Below are 16,232 nucleotides of genomic sequence, written 5' to 3' on the forward strand. Positions count from 1 at the left end.
GAAGTGATTCAGACCATGTACTACCCACGGCTGTCAGACCTTCACCTCCCAAGCAGTGGGGAGAGAGAGAGAGCCAGTCACCATGTCTCAGCTGGAAAACTGTGCTGAACAATTCAATATGGCCCAATATATTGCAGCAACTCCCGGATTCTCCTTTTTGGAGCTGGTACAGAAACATTAAGTCACTAAACTTACATGATTTGCATGGTGTATTGTTCGTGTGCTCTGAAACTCGGCTTTCATCGAGGCGCAGCCTGCCGTGGCTCCACGGGTATTTCACATTCGGGCGAATTTCAAACCGCCCCTCCTTTCCAAAGTAGTCCCCAATCACCTATGCAAAACAAGAAAGGGATAACAAGATTTTCCTATCAACTCAGAGAAGTGAAACAAACAGGAGAGAAGTATCACTCACTCGACTGCTGTGGCATGATGTTGAATGTCAGAGAGGAGGGCTGAAGGGGTCTGTGGGAGGTTATGGAGTGCACGGCCTGCCCTAGGGCAGAATCAGCTGAACAGAAGCATTCCTGACAGATGTTTATCTAATCTGTCAATGAAAGCCTTCAAAGATGGAGACTTGACAATTTCTGCACCAATTATTCTGGAATTTAGTTAGCCTTACTGTCAGTTGTTTTCCCTAGCATATAACATAAAATTCTTTTTTTGTAGTCATCCATCACTTGTTACCAAATTGTCAGTGGTCAAAGGAGCCCTTCCTTTTTGAAACGCTGGTTTACATATTCACAGGCTCTTATCTGATTCTGCCCTCAGGCTTCTCTTCTATATAAATCCCGTTTATACAAGCTTTTTAACCTTCGGAATATTTGTCCTGCTCTCCCTGGGCGTTTATTCATTTCTCCATAGTGAGTTGAGTGCCCAGGATAGTCACCCAGCTTAAGCTAGACATCAGTCCTGACTGGGCATGAACAGACCCAGAGCAGCCCTGCCCAGAAGGACCTGGGCGTGCTGGTGGGTGAGAGGCTGGATTTTTTCATACCCATTCATAAAAGCACCTCAGAATTTCAGTCCTGTCTTCAGCAGTTTCAAGATAACCTATGTGGAATCTACTGCAGCAATATGTCTTAAAAAAACCTATGTACAGCAGCAGGACCATATATTGTGTCACTAAAGTGGTCAGAAGCAATAGCAGAAGCACATCAATAGATCTATTTGTCCTCCTACAGATAAAATGCAGATATCAATACACTAGGTTTAGAATTGATGGATAGCCTCTTCAAACTTTTCATCTGAATTTCATTTTGAAGCCAATGACTTTAAAGAATGTTTGCTCTGCCTAAATACACAAGGGTATATTTTACACTAAATAAAGATATTTATTTCTCTCACAGTTGAAACTGGGATAGAAATCCTTTGTAGAATGAATGTGTTCAACATTTGTCCAAAAATTAAGGCAAATGCAGTAAACTGGAAAAAAATAGAGACCATTCACATGCATTATATTATTTATTAGGAGATTGATTAATTCATCAAGCAGGAGTGGGTGAGTCCTCTACTAGCACAACTTACTAAATAAGAAAATAAGCAGAATGGTTTGAGAACAAAAAGCTATAAGCAGGAGCCACGTGGATTCAGTTCAGAAGTAGGATATAGATTTTTGAAGAGCAGGAGTGGTTGATCTGTGGAACAAATTCTGAGGACACCAGCAAGGCAGTCCCTGTCCTTTCAGTATCTCCAAACAAAAAATAAATGCCTGTTCCAGCATGAGCTTTAGTCACGTGTAGACTAGAGGGCTCCATAAAGGTTAAGAAACCTGCCTGTGTCTAATATAGCAGAGGTCAAACTAGGAAATTCACGTTCTCTTCTAGCTTTAAACTCTGCAAACAGACCTGGGAAAACAGCTCTGCCCAAACACCTATCCGTCTGTCACAGTTCAGCTGAGAAACATTCTCGGACACAGAAAAAAATTATCCAGATGAATAGAACAAGTTATCAAAGAAACAATTTTTTTATAGAGAGGCATGAAGGTAGAAATTATATGGCAGACAAAAAAGTAGTAAGTAATCATGAGTAAAATGTTAATTGCATGTATATTTATGTACCTAATAAAGTAGAGGGAAATTCCACAATAAGTTAAAAGAATAAATGGAGCATTTAAAAAAAAAAGGAATTTAAACTGCAAGTGAAAGAGCAACGGAAGGAATGGTGAGAGAGGGAAATTAAATTGAGAAATGAGATAAAAAGCTACTGGGCTGAACAAACAGAAGATACACAGATTGTTCACACCAAAGTTATCCCAACTATTTTGTACTCCTACTGCCCCAGGGAGTGTCTGCAGTTTACTGGTGTTGTTTTTCTATCACTTTTACACTTTCAAAGGGGCTCGTTGAATTTTTCTCCACTGCAGTACCAACAACAATGTAACTTCAGTGGACTCAAAACCACACATTGAAATGTCCAGCTCAGATTTTGCTACTTTTTGTTTGAGCTTGTTGAAATTAGGGACACCAGCAAAGCTGAGGCTGATGCTGATTTTGCAACTAACAAATGCATCCACTGCAGGTGGACTTAGGGCTGTGCATGTATTAATAAACTCAGCCCAGACATGCTACTCTGTGTGCAGCTGCTGCTGCTTCTCACAGACTTTTTCACAGTCCACCTCTTCCAATCCTTCTACATCCAGTGGAATAACCTATCTGGAATATGTGGAGCCATCTGATAAAAATGTTTCTTAAACACTGAAAAGAAGGCACTCAGAAATGTCTGCCTGACAAACAAGGCCAGGCAAAGTCTGCACTCCTGCTTGTGGCTGACCACAGCATAAGATTCAAATACCTGTACCTGCTGTGTTAACGCATCAAGACAGCTTGTCCATCACTGTTGCTGTAAGATTAATCTTTCTTCCCAACAATAAATAAAAAGTCTTGCTCATTTTTAAACAATAATTTATCATGTTCCAAATCAGCGATGCTTAGCCAGCTTGTGAGAATTCACTCTTTAGTTAAAGGCTAGCATCATGTGAAGTTCTATTGTTAAAGAAAAGAAGGAAGTTTAAAAAACTTGTTATAACTACTTCAAGATTGCTATTTTACAGAAAGGATTTTGTCTTTAGGTTGATAAGATTAAGGCACCAAGTAAAGAGATGATATCATGTTACTTTACTGAATAACTAATTCATCAGTGGCCAATTGCAATCGTGTTTGTTTCCTTACCTCCTGTGTGCCTGCCTCCGGGTCTGTCATTCCAATCACAGAGAAATCCCCATATCTGTCTCCATTGGCATCAATGGACACCTGCCCAGCAATGCCTAAAGAATGGCATGTGAGGAATCAGAAGATTAATTAGTTAAAATACTGAGCCTTTCCAAGCAAAACATGAAAACAGTGGACAGGTTTTTACAGACCGATATGACAGGAAATCTCATCAGTCTCCCTGCATTTTTGTTGGCATTCCAGAAGAAATTGTAATTTCATCTCAGTGTCTGCATTCCTGAATTCTTAACATTTCTCCTTTTTAAATATTTAACGTGTGAAACTGGAGAATACGTGAGAAAAATCTAATCCAAAAATGAGCATGTAAGACCAAAACACAAATATTTAACATGAATTATTTACAGAGAGCCTAATCCTGAAATATCTGATGATGCCTCATTGAAGAGAGTCCAGCTCATGTGCTGCAGAGGACACAGAGGCAGAGACATAGATCCCACAGGATGAAGGGGCTGCTGCACACATATAACCAATGTTGTGTCCAATGTTGATTGCACAAAATGGGATACTGGAGATGGCATGGACAAGGGGTACCCATGTGCACTAAATATGCATTAAGCCCAGCATTCATCTGCTTAAGATTAACTATATAATACACGCAGTTTGGTTTATATTTTTAGAGCCCCGTTCCACTTTCCTGTTTTACAATTTCTAGAAAACTTTGGGGAAACTGGGACTCATTGATTCATAGGATATGTCAAGTTTGAAGGGGCTTTGGAGATCTTGAGCCCAACCTCCAGCTCAGAGCAGAGACACCCAGGAGAATGCTCAAGGTGTTATCTGCTCTCCAAAATCTCCAAGGATTTCGGAGAGCAAAAGCTCCACAGCCTCAGTGGGACAACTTGTTTGATCTGTCACGGGAAATGAACACATCCTTGGATTCAATCTAAACCTCTTTTAAAACTCCCTTGTGTACAAAAAGCTTGGCTTCAAATTCTCAAGGTATAAGTCAAAACAGATTCTTAAAATCCATCAAACAATACTAATTAATTATGGTGAAGACATCTTAAGACCGCTGACACACTTTTTCATCTCAGGTACTCTCAAACGCGATCCTCCACTGCCTGACACCAAACACAGCCAATTACAGCCATGCAAGGCAAACATGTACATCCATGTTACACCAAACACATGCCTAGACCAGGCACAAAGCCAGGGAGATTCAGGCTCTCAGTGACAGTCAGTCAGAAAAGAGAGGTCAGTTACTCAGAGTATCAACTTCCCCCAATGTGCCCAGTGACAGTGAGTGTGCAACAGACTTAACACACCTCCATTTATTCTGTATCTGTTCAGATTTAGTGATGTCAGGAACATTTCGGCTTGCTGTGGTTTTCAAAATATGTAGTGGTAATCAAAATTATTGTCAAGCACCTATTTCATTATAACAACACAGTAACCAAGCCATTGTCAAGTCAATTACTGCAGGGAAATCAAATTGGTGTAACAAGCACTTGGCTGTGAGACACTGAAAGAAGAGGCCACTCTGAAGAACTGTGATGTCCCTGTTTACACATCAATTTGGATTCTGGATCTGACTGGAGGTACTAATTGGAACAGATACTTTTGTGATCTAAGAAAACCATAACTCTGTTTTTGCTAAGAGGTACTAAAATTGAAACTTGGAGTTTTTTTCAGTCAGAAAAGATTTATTTTTCAATTTTTCATCTGAATCAGAAATACGAATTTTAAAAGTTGCCATTTCCTGCGATTTCCTTAAGAAACAGAGGTAGCAAATTTTGAAACTACCTTAATGAAGAATTGCATTTGCATGAAGGTGGAATGATTTTATCTTAACTTTCTTTCTGTTTCTAACATATTTTTTTATGTTAGACAGACAAAAAATTTTGCTACTTTTTCAGAGAAAATGCCAATGAATAGCAAATACTGTCCACCAGATGTGCCCTTATGCCCAGATGCTGCCTTTAACAGTCCAATCACTAAGAAATCTTTTGATCACCTCAGCCTTATCCTTTTCTAAGCCCTTAATGTCTGTGCAGCTGTGGCAGGCAGATGAATTCTGCAGAAAGCACCATCTACATTCTGGTGGGAGTCCTGATAAATCAGAGCAGTCAGTAAAATGAGGTGCCAAGACAATCAGATATCTACATGTCAGAAGTTAAATTAATGTCATTAGTGAAACTGGAGTTCTCATTATCAAGGCCTGCCAAAGTCAAAGGGAATTACAAAGCTTCAGTCCTGCAGCAGAACCTGATGGGTGTGCATGAACCATACTCTGTGATGCTTCACCCACTGCAAAGAGGGGCTCACAAGCAAAATAAAGGGACATCATCTTCCTTAAGGGACTGGATTGCAAGACACTGAGTTAAAGGCTTCTTTCAACATCAATTTTATGTCCAGCAAAGTACTGCTACAGGGAGGAAAAGGCATATGGCTTACAAGAATTTTGACCAACTGCACCCTCAGCTGTAGCCCAACTCGGAAACATTTTCAGAATAGGTGGAGCAGGTCAGCCACCAACAACAATCTGGTTTTCACAAGTGGGGGAAGAGAATATTGTTCCCTCCTGTCAGGTTTTACAAGCAAGGTGTGAGAACCAACCATGTAGCCCAGGTGGAGCACATGGCACTACAAAGGAGGCATGGGCACACCATTTGGTGGCTTCCTGGAGCACAGGAACAGGAGCAAACACAGGCTGTGCTGGGGCATCTGCTCATGCACAGCACAAACAGAGAGGCAAATCCTTAGACACAAGATTCCCTGCCTTTTAAAGCAGAGTGTTTTGGGGAGCCACAGATATGAAGAGATATAGTGGACACCAAGCACAACCTATAGATGGTGCAGGGCTGCTTATGGGATGATTGCAACCAGCATAATTTAAAGCAACCCCTTGCTTTAAAGTGCTTAAGTGTTCCCTTAAGTGCCCTGAGTATTCTTTTTCCTCATATTCACACCACAATTTCAGAACAGAAAATTGGTTTGGAGCTGCTGCCCTTCTTGCCTTCTTACACAATGTCCAATGTGTTCTTAGAGCTGAGAACCTGGCCACTGGGGCTTTTCTTACACATTCAGATGAATCATTCACTTTTTATCTAGGGGAAATGTTTCCTTCTCTCCAGCATTTCCACAGGAAATCTTGCCAGTCCTACATCAAATGATTGGACTATCACATGAGATGGATGGAAATATTTTAAAGAGATGACGGATGAAAACAATAATCTTCAGTTTATTTTTTACAATTCTTACCTGGCAAAAGCATCTGCATTGCTTTGCATCAGCAAGGTGACACACAAGTGCCAGTTGCAGTGCAAAACTTGAGGATTAGGCACAGAAAGGCACAGGGGTGTTCAGCTGCTGCCTCTGAGACAACACACACAGCTCCTGAAAGGAGGCTGGGGAAAATCCTTCTAGGGCCCAAAGGAATCCCATTGAGAAACACAAAATAACCCCAACCCTGGCACCTGCTTGCTTCTATCCATTCCCAGGCTTTCAAGATAAAAAAGTGAAATGGAAAAAATGAGGCAATCTGAGAGCTAATAGATGAACATGAGCAAAGCGAGCAGCTGTAATCCTTTCAAAAACAAAAAAGGAGCCTGAGAAAATTATTGGTATTTCTTTACAACATCAGTGAGGGTCATTAAATTGTAAAGAGTTTTTTAAACTGAGTCAAGACCTCAACAGTTGATGCAAAAAAAAGACAGACTGGTGAGATATGTGAGCCAGCCTTAAAGATGCACATGGTTTCCTACGTTTGCTTTCCTCTCTCTTAGGAGTGGAATAGGCACGGGTCCTTACTTTGCACCGAATAAAGAAGAGTTTTTACTCTGAAAGCTGGAATTCCATATTAACTCTTACCTTCGTATGTTCTGTTCCGTGTTTGTTGAACAATTTTTTCCCCATCTTTCTTACTGAAGCCGATTTTCAGGACTTCCTGTAAAGCTAGAGCATAAAGAAGAACAGCATCATGGAATCCTTCCACAAACATGTTCACCTAAAAAAAAAGAAGAAAAAAGAAACCAATGGCAATTGACACATTACAAAATTATTCTTTCCTAGGTAATTGATTGACTAGAGAGAATCTACAAATTAACCAAAAGTGACTAATTTGGAGAGTGACTTTCTCAGCTGCTGGAACAGAAAGGAATGTATCGCAAAAAAACCTCAGGGGAACTTCTGACCCATTTTTAAAAACAGTCAACCACTATCTGCTATTCTGGACATTCATAATGTTGTGTCTGAATAGCTCTGCAGATAGGGGTGAAATTTGCAGATCCCAGTTCCCATGCCCAGAGGCACAAATTCTGCACTTGACCATGTGAGATTCTGTTAAGTGCTGAGCACCCTCATACCACAGCAGCAAGCATAACTCCCACCCTTTGCACAGGGGACTTAGCACCTCTCAGGACTGGGAAGTATGTTCTCTCATGATTTTTTTTTGGAGAGCACAGCTGGTGGATTTGCTTGTTTAATGATACCACTTCCACTTCTGGCCCTTGTTCAGCCAAGCATCTCTCCACTCGCAAATAAGCAATGGAGAAAACTACTTACCATCTTCAGTAATGTGTTCTCTTGAGCTGCCAGGAGAACTTCTTCCTGTCCTTTATAGTTTTCTCAGTAAGTTACATGAAACAAATGAAATAACCCTAATAACCCCAACCCTGCTTTATAACCCTAACACAAAAGAAGATTGCTGCCAATGGACCTTCATAGGCAGCCTACAGTTTTTGGTCCATGAGTTACATAAACAGTTAACACCTGAGTGCTGCATAAACATGACAATTTGCTCTCAGGAGCCTGACATGCTTCAGTGGTGAAGCAGTAATTATTCAGGAGTGGAGTTCAGATGGAGACCCATCAGCAGAAGCTGATGCAGAATGACCAGAGCAGCACAGGTATACCTCTTCTGTAGGCAGCAATGAACATTTCAGCAGTGCAATGTACTCACTAAATGCAGAGTAATTCAGAATTAATTATCTTTTCAGCTGCAAGAAAGATGTTCCCATCCACTCAGAGTTTCACTACAACAAAAAAACTCCTGACACCCTAGCAAAGGTGTAACCACATTATGGGGTCTCTTACTGCCACTTCCAGTGAATCACTCACCTCTACAAATACTCCCCTGGACAGAAGTAACATTTAGCTATCTCCCACTTCAGTGTATCTAAACAACTTAAAATGCCAGTAAATGAAGTGCTACACTAGCTCTGACAGGTTTAGCTGGAGGTTAAAAAAGTTACAAGACAAAACATATGGCCAGTTAACTAAATAACTGTTCCACAGATAAGAAGTATTACATAGTTGATTGGCTAAGCAGAACTAATCAAACCCTGATAGTATAATTACATCCAAGACATTCCTTCACTCTTAAAGCAGCTGCCAACAGTAAGGAGAATTTCGGAATTATTTACTGATAATATAAAAGTTTACATCGCTCTGACATTTAAAAGTGGAGTTTCACTAACTCCAACCTATGCTGCAGTTGAATGCACCACATTCATCACAGGGAAGAGCCTGTGGTGCTACAGAAGGGGCAGAACAGCTCAGCTGACTCTGACAGTCACTGACTAAAGGGCAGCTGCAGTTATTCTGAACTAAAGAGAAAGCCTGAAAGAAGACGTGAAAGTCAGGCTTTTGGTGGAATAAAAAGAGCTGATGGACAGAGTGCATACTAGGACAGGCTTTGCCAGCAGGGGCTTTAACTTTTCAGAATTTAAAAAAACCCAACAAAACCAAGAAACCACAAAGCTCGACAACTGCTTCATGTGCCAACGTTAGAGTCCAAGTGGCCTGTGGAAGATCAAACTTCAGCTTTGTTAATGTGGCATTCTTTCTCTCAGGAGAGAAATTAGACTCTCCAGTAGCTATACCTCCCTGCTGGCTGATTTACAGTTTGTGGCTGGCATTTGTTTCAAGGAAAGCTATTTGTCACTTCTTTTGTCCATGGCAGAGACCTCTCAGTGTAACACAGCAACCTCCAAAATCCATCTTGTCAGCTAATTTGCTCAACCTGAAATCTACTCATGCCACCAGCCTGAAAACCCTTCTGTAGACACTGCAGATTTGCCAGATAAGCCCTGTCAAAACTCACTTGGCAGTTTGGAAAATTACTGCCCCAGCATCTTGCCAAAGCTCCACTTGGCCAAAACCCCTTACATTACGTGAAAAATCACATTAAAAATTGTCAGAAAGTCATTTATGCCACTGCTCAGTTGCTCACACACAAACCCCAGCGTTTTACCTCATGTTGTCAAAGAAGTTGGATAATTTTTGGATAATTTATGCCATTCAAAATCTTCTGAAAGAATTGTAATTCTTCTTTGCAGATGGGATTGCACTTACACTTCCCAGCCAAACCATATGCTGGCCACACCTGAGACTTTTCACATTAACCAAGGAACACATTTAAGCAGCAGTTCTTGAAAGGTGATACAGGATTCCATGAAGGGAATAGGGTTTTCCTGCATATCATCTTGTTCAATCATTTGTAAGTTGCCACAATTCCACACAGACCACAGGTTGCATGATGTGTAGGACAGAGGAATATTAAAATGTGAAGTAACAGCTGCAAAAATTTTTGAAGGGTTTGCTCTTTGCTTCAGGAAAAGCATTAAAAAGGGCTAGACTAAAAACTTTATATTCCAGGAATACTTTCAATAGGAATGAGAGTAACTGTGAAGATGTCTTCACAGGCTGTTTGATGGTGTCCATGGTAATTAATAATGTGTTAGTTCAACCTTAGACACCTGCAGGATAAAAATCTATTAAAGGCCCACTCATCTTATAGGTAATTAAAAATTCTTTTAGTTGAGCTCTAATACAAATCAGAGTCTTTTTATTGTAGTCTTTTCCATTTTCATTTAAGCTGCCTTTTAATTATAGGTGTGAGCAGAGCTCTAAATGCTGCGATCACAATTTGCATGTCAGAGCTACTGAAATGTTGCTGTCTGGGCCCCCCCCCTCAACGTGGCAGCAATGCCACTGGCAGCAGAGCAGCTGCAAGGTTTGCTGAACACCTTTGAGGGCTGCAGTACAAATACGTGGAAACCTCTTTCTGAGCTATCTTCTGTACTACTTTCACATCCTGTTTTAATACCATACACCTAAAAAGCAAGTATGCCAACTGTATATGTAAATAAGACATATCTCTTAACTTCCTGCCTTTCTACTCTAATTAATCATCTTCTATCAGAAAAAAGAAAGCAACCAAAACCCAACAACCCGTCAGTGGAAATCACATGCATAAATTTTACCTAGTTCGAAGTTATAGTTCCCCAAGCAGCTATATTGTGACCACACTGTTCATATATACCAAGGTGTTAACAGCATACACAGCAATGCAAAATACTACTGAAGTGGAAGACAGCCAAGATACAGCTATGCAGGGCCCATAATTTTCCATATCCTGCCTACTGACTCTAAAATAAGATTATTCTCCTCCATCTGGAGCTGCCCAGCTCTGAATCACCGCAATTCGTACCACTTCCATGCTTGGTGGGAAGCATCAGCATCATCACTTTTTTTCTATTGAAAAGGCAAACATCTCCCACACTTGGTCTCTGCATCTACTTTCCAGTACATCTGTAGTGATATTCAAGCTGTCAAACCGTGGTTTCAGCCCCAATCAGCAAGGATCCCAGGGAACTGCAGAGGGCTGCACCCAAACATCTTGCAAAAAATCTTACCAATTTGTGTAGCTGAAGTAATGCTCCTACTTCTCACACTGTTACAATGTATCTCAAGAGAAGTATTTTTCTAAGCAGTTGCAAGTTATTTGTCAGTTATCCTCTTTTAATCCTCCTTCACCAAACCAATTATAATTATGGTCCCTTCTTTATGAGCTTTTCTAAGAAGGTCTGGCATAACTAACTTCTCTCACATGCATTCTTGACACATATATTTGGTTGTCTTCTGCTGACTCACTATCCAGCACTATTCACTTAACTCTACAGCAGGGATTTCTTTCTTCAATACCATTTGTTGATGCTGCATATTCCCATTGAGGACACTGCCACAGCCCATGCTGTTTTAAGTACTTATTTACAGTCCTGAGATGGTCAGGGGCCTTCAGCAGTTCTTTGATGAGTTGCCACAACCTTGCTCTGAGCAGCACAAATCGAGAACAAGGTGCTCATGATTCCCATACAATAGACAATAAAAATATAGAAATTATTCATGTTTCATTTTTTTAAAGATAAAATATCATTATTACACACTGATTTTGTGTTAAACTTCTAGTTTAGGTAATCCCAGTGAGAAACTCTGGGTGGAACTGACATGTAGATTGAGAACATGAAGCTGTGGGAAGAATATTCTTACACCTGATCATTTCCTGAGAAAAGGTGAAGTGCATTTCAAACCATGTGTAGTTCCAGCTCATGTCTAGTTCCAGCTTTGCAGTAATGTATTAGTCCTACTGCCATAACACGACCACATATCATTCTGCATGCTACCACCCCAACAGTATTATCAAAGTTTTCACTAACCCACCATCCATCTCTTCAGATCCTCACAGGATTTCTTCATTTGGTTATGCAACAGAAACTCACAGAGCTCCTGAATAACATCTATGGATAACAGCTGGGTAATGCTAACATGCACTGGGACTGGGATTTGAAGGACTCCTAAGCACACCAAATGCAAAGCCACGGGATACACCAATAGTCAGCTGCCATAAACAGCATATCCGGGGTGCCTGTAGACAGGGATGCATCCCTGGGGAAACAAAGCAGGAACTGGAAAGGAGAATAAAGCTAAAAGAAGTTAATCAAATCTGTATGTTTAGATGCCTAAGACTAAAAATACAGACTGTTTGCTTGGGCAACCATACTGCTCCCCTACTGGACCATAGTGCTTCAAACAAACAGTAAGAAAAAGGAAAAAATTAGAAGAAGAAGAAGAAACTAGAAGAAGAAAAATTAGAAGAAACACATGCTTTCTTCTGAGAAGGCCATTTCCACAATATTTAATTTAAAACTAAAAAAGAATATATGGCATTACACCAAATTCTGAGTAAGACAGCTGTAGCCAAAGAGAGCTTCACACTCTGTTCACTGATATCCAGTCTCTATAAATACATAAATGGGCACCTACTCAAGAACATGAGGCCAGGGCTCAGGACTTGGTTTTCTAAAGATATATCCAAATTCACTTTATTATTTGGGGCTGGAACTCACATCTCTCCCTAGAAAAAGAGGAAGAGCATAACAGTAAAACCTTGTGCATATCTAAGAGAGATTTATTAAAGTACTGTTGCATCCTTTTCATGTTTCACAGGGAGACAGTGTTTATGTGGAAACCCTGAAGACATTTTTCTTATAGGGGAGCACATGACTTTATTAGTGGGATTCTACAGGCTGAGGCTTATACTCCACTCTAAATTTATAGCTTAAAAATTCAGTACCACAGTCAAAAAAGACCTCAACTTCCCTTTAAGGAGGCTTCTTCCTTAACAAGGCTGCCTGCCTGTGTTCATCTCCTTGACACATACTATTCACCTTAATAATTTAGCATTCCCTGGAGCAGCAGTGATGCTGAGAGCAGAGGAGATGGGGTGTTTGCTCCACCCAAGCACTCTGCACACTAAGCAATGTGTCCCTGGCCTGAGGAATTTGCAACTGAGGCCACGTTTAGCAAGTCTTGGGCGCAAGCATTGCTTGCAGCTCATCAGCCACCCATCTCCACCATGAAAGAGCCTGCACACACCATTTGAGAGATAAAATGCGCAGCGAGACCCCTGCTTTTTTCTGCACTTCCTGTTTGATTTGGACACAAAGATGCTGTGCTGCAATTAAACTAATTTCTTTGAGGGTGAGACCATGCCTCTGCCTGCCTGCACTGTTCAGCTGGTACATGAGCTGATGTGCACTCCAGGCATGCCAAACCACTGCTGCCTTTGTTCCACTCAGACAAGAGGATGCTTATTCCAACAGGACTGAAGTACCACTAGGAACAAACTACAATCCACTTTAAAGCCAATTGTGGGCCAGAAGCCAGCCCTTTGTTCCAAGAAAAGGTCTGCTGAAATAAAATAAATTAACAAGAAGAAAATAAAAGTAAATTAACAAATTACAGCAGTATCTGTGATTTACTTAAAAAAGGCATCCACATCCAGGGAGTTAAGGGTATTTGTCAGTGAAAGTAATTTCCTTGCTATGGAAAGAAAACTAACGACAAAGCCAGCTTCTTTGCTATTGTATCTCATCTCATTCTTCAAGCCTTCTTCCTTGTTTTTCTTAATATCTCACTCTTGAACAACTAGTAGATTTACCCACAATCATCTAGCTGGGGCAGCCACAAGGTGCTCTATTGTCTCAGTGGTGAACTGGAGCAAAAATCTATTCAGTCCCAGACTACAGGGCAGCGGTACTGTGAAATATCAGATAAAACACATCAGGCTACAGGGGCAACTGAGATACAAAGGTGTGGAGAAAACCTTCCACCCCACTGCCTGCAAAAGCTGCCCATTCTTTGTTTATTGCTTGCAACACCCTCCTATGGTTATCTGAAAAATGGCTGTAAATCCCCAGTGCTTGCTGCTAACAGGCTGGGCAGAAATTTCCAGCTACAGCCAAAATGAGCTCCTTCCATTGAACACAGAAAGAGGAACTGTCAGCTCAGCAGAGTTAGAACCTTACCCACAGCCAGTTCACACCAGGGGCTCCAAGTGCTGCACTCATCCCACAGCCTGACAGCACTGGGGGCTCAGACTCTGACCCCCGCCCTCCACTGGCATGGCCAAAGCAGGGGCAGGCTGAGCTGAGAACTGCCCTGCTCCAGGAACAGGATGCTCTTCTAGACCAGATTTTCCCCCTGAAAACCCATGTGGGGTTTATTTCTGGTCTATCCATAGTGTGCACTGATTCCTTTTGCAAACTGCTACCAGCCACTTTACCCCTCTGTGGTTTTGGCTCCTGCAATACCTTTTAATGTTGCCCTTAAAGGGTGCAGCTGATGTATCTAAGGAGCAGAACTGTTTTGTTCCTGTTTTGTTTTGAACTCAACTACCTACAGAAAAATAATTTTAGAGGAATTTCTCCTTTATGTATGATTTACACAAATACTATTCACCTTAATAATTTAGCTCCAGGTCACCTATCAAGGAAAAGGATAGAATGACAGAACACATTCCTGTGTTCCAGCAGCTAAGGTGAAATATCCCATGTTTATACTACATCTCTAACATCAGATAAACAGCTAATGCAAAGGATCTCCAGCACATAGCGCTGTACTGTGACTGCCTGAATACTGAACAGATCTTAACCATAGAAGGTGCAGCTGTCATTTATAAAATTAACCTTCCTACTTTTTTAGGATTTCCTGCCTTCTTACAAACTATGTGGCCATTCACATGATGAGTTCCAAAACTATCTCCAGAAATTATATATCTAGTCATCGTGGTGAAACACAAGAGATACTAAAGAAATTATTCTTTTCAGCTGAAAACACACAGACACACAGAAACTAAAATATGCTTGTTTTAAATAGATTTTTCTAAGAATCCCCATTGGTAGTCTGATAATCTGTTACACAGTTGTAATGAATGCTAACATTTTAAGATGGCATTTAAATTGGAACATTTTAATTGCAGATAAACACTTAGAAGCAAAAAAAATACCACCCCCATCCTTTCATTAGATATTATTAAGTTTTTGATGTCAGCAGACAAGAATGTTTTACAAGCAGGATCATCTCTGTTTTCAGGGTGACAGTCACTCATCTGAAAAAAATCAGTTCCACTTGCTAAAGTAAGTTAAATTGGTTTAAATTAATGCAGACATAGGACAAACAGGAAGGACATTTTTTTGTTAAATGTTTATCCTTATGCAATGTGCCATTGTTTTGGGTTCTGGATTACTAAAATTATCACCAAATACAAAAATAAAATATGTCTGTGATTTTTGTGGTTAAAAATTCTCAAGGTCACATCAGTTCTTATGCAAAACTCAGAGAAATCACTGTATGACTTTGGAAACAACTCACGTGTTCAAACTGAATTTACCCGTGCCATACTAGCTGGTGGGCTGGTAAAATCTTGGATGGGGTAAAAAACACATCTGATGAAAAGGACCTTTGCAGCAGATTAGCAAAGATTACCCAGCAGAGCATGTGCTTTACAGTCTTAGGGGCTGGATAAACACAAGTGATTTAGACACAGCCAAAAGTGGTACTTAGCTCAAAAGTATGCTTGGAGCTGGGATTAGTAAACTAAGATCTTTATTCAGTACCAGGCAAAAATTAGGCACACAAAACCAGGATTCATAAGAACAGCATCCCACCTCATCTTTGCCAGCAGAGGAGGTAGAGAATGAGGGATGATGTGACCCTCTTATTCTCACACAAGCAGATAACTTTCCCCTGCATGAACTTGCAGTAAGGCCTTCACAAATCCTCACAGGGCACCAGTCCTTTTAAATTCCCTGCCCCTTTCATCTAAAAGCCCTGGGCCTCCTATTACTGCGTTAGCATAAGAGAACTTCAGGTCCAATCTCTGCTTTCCGGGAATCTGAATTCCACGTTTCCCCTGCCCTGTCTGCAGGGCATCCTGAGGCAGAGGCGCTCCTGGAACTGAAATCCAGGTGCTGGGGGAAAGGTATGACCTGCCAAAACCTCAGGGACCTCTGGGCTGGGAGTAAATAATTTGCTAAGAGAGCCCACCTGAGGCTGTGGTTGCCATGACAAATGATCCTTTTATTAAATACCAGGCTATATGGGCACATGAACTTGTAAACTTTAATGGCATGGAACTAATGCAAACCCTCAGGCTGCTATTAGTCATGCTTCCATTCCAAATAATTTAAAATTTAACTATTTGGTTTTGTTATTTTCTCTCAGATAGTGACTATCTGATGAAAGGTGTTCTGCTGGCTGATTAACCACCCCTTTGCTGGCATCCCTGTGAGGATCCCATTAGCACAGGAGGGGCACACCAGCTGTCTCAGCAGATATTTGTGTGTACCTGTCAGCAGGCAGTAAGGTTCCAGCTGCACACCTGAAACACATCCTTCCACTCTTCAGCAGCAGCATGGTAGTTAATACCTCTAAATATGAGGA

This window comes from Molothrus ater, chromosome Z, assembly GCF_012460135.2.
Source record: "Molothrus ater isolate BHLD 08-10-18 breed brown headed cowbird chromosome Z, BPBGC_Mater_1.1, whole genome shotgun sequence".
Classification (NCBI taxonomy): Eukaryota; Metazoa; Chordata; class Aves; order Passeriformes; family Icteridae; genus Molothrus; species Molothrus ater.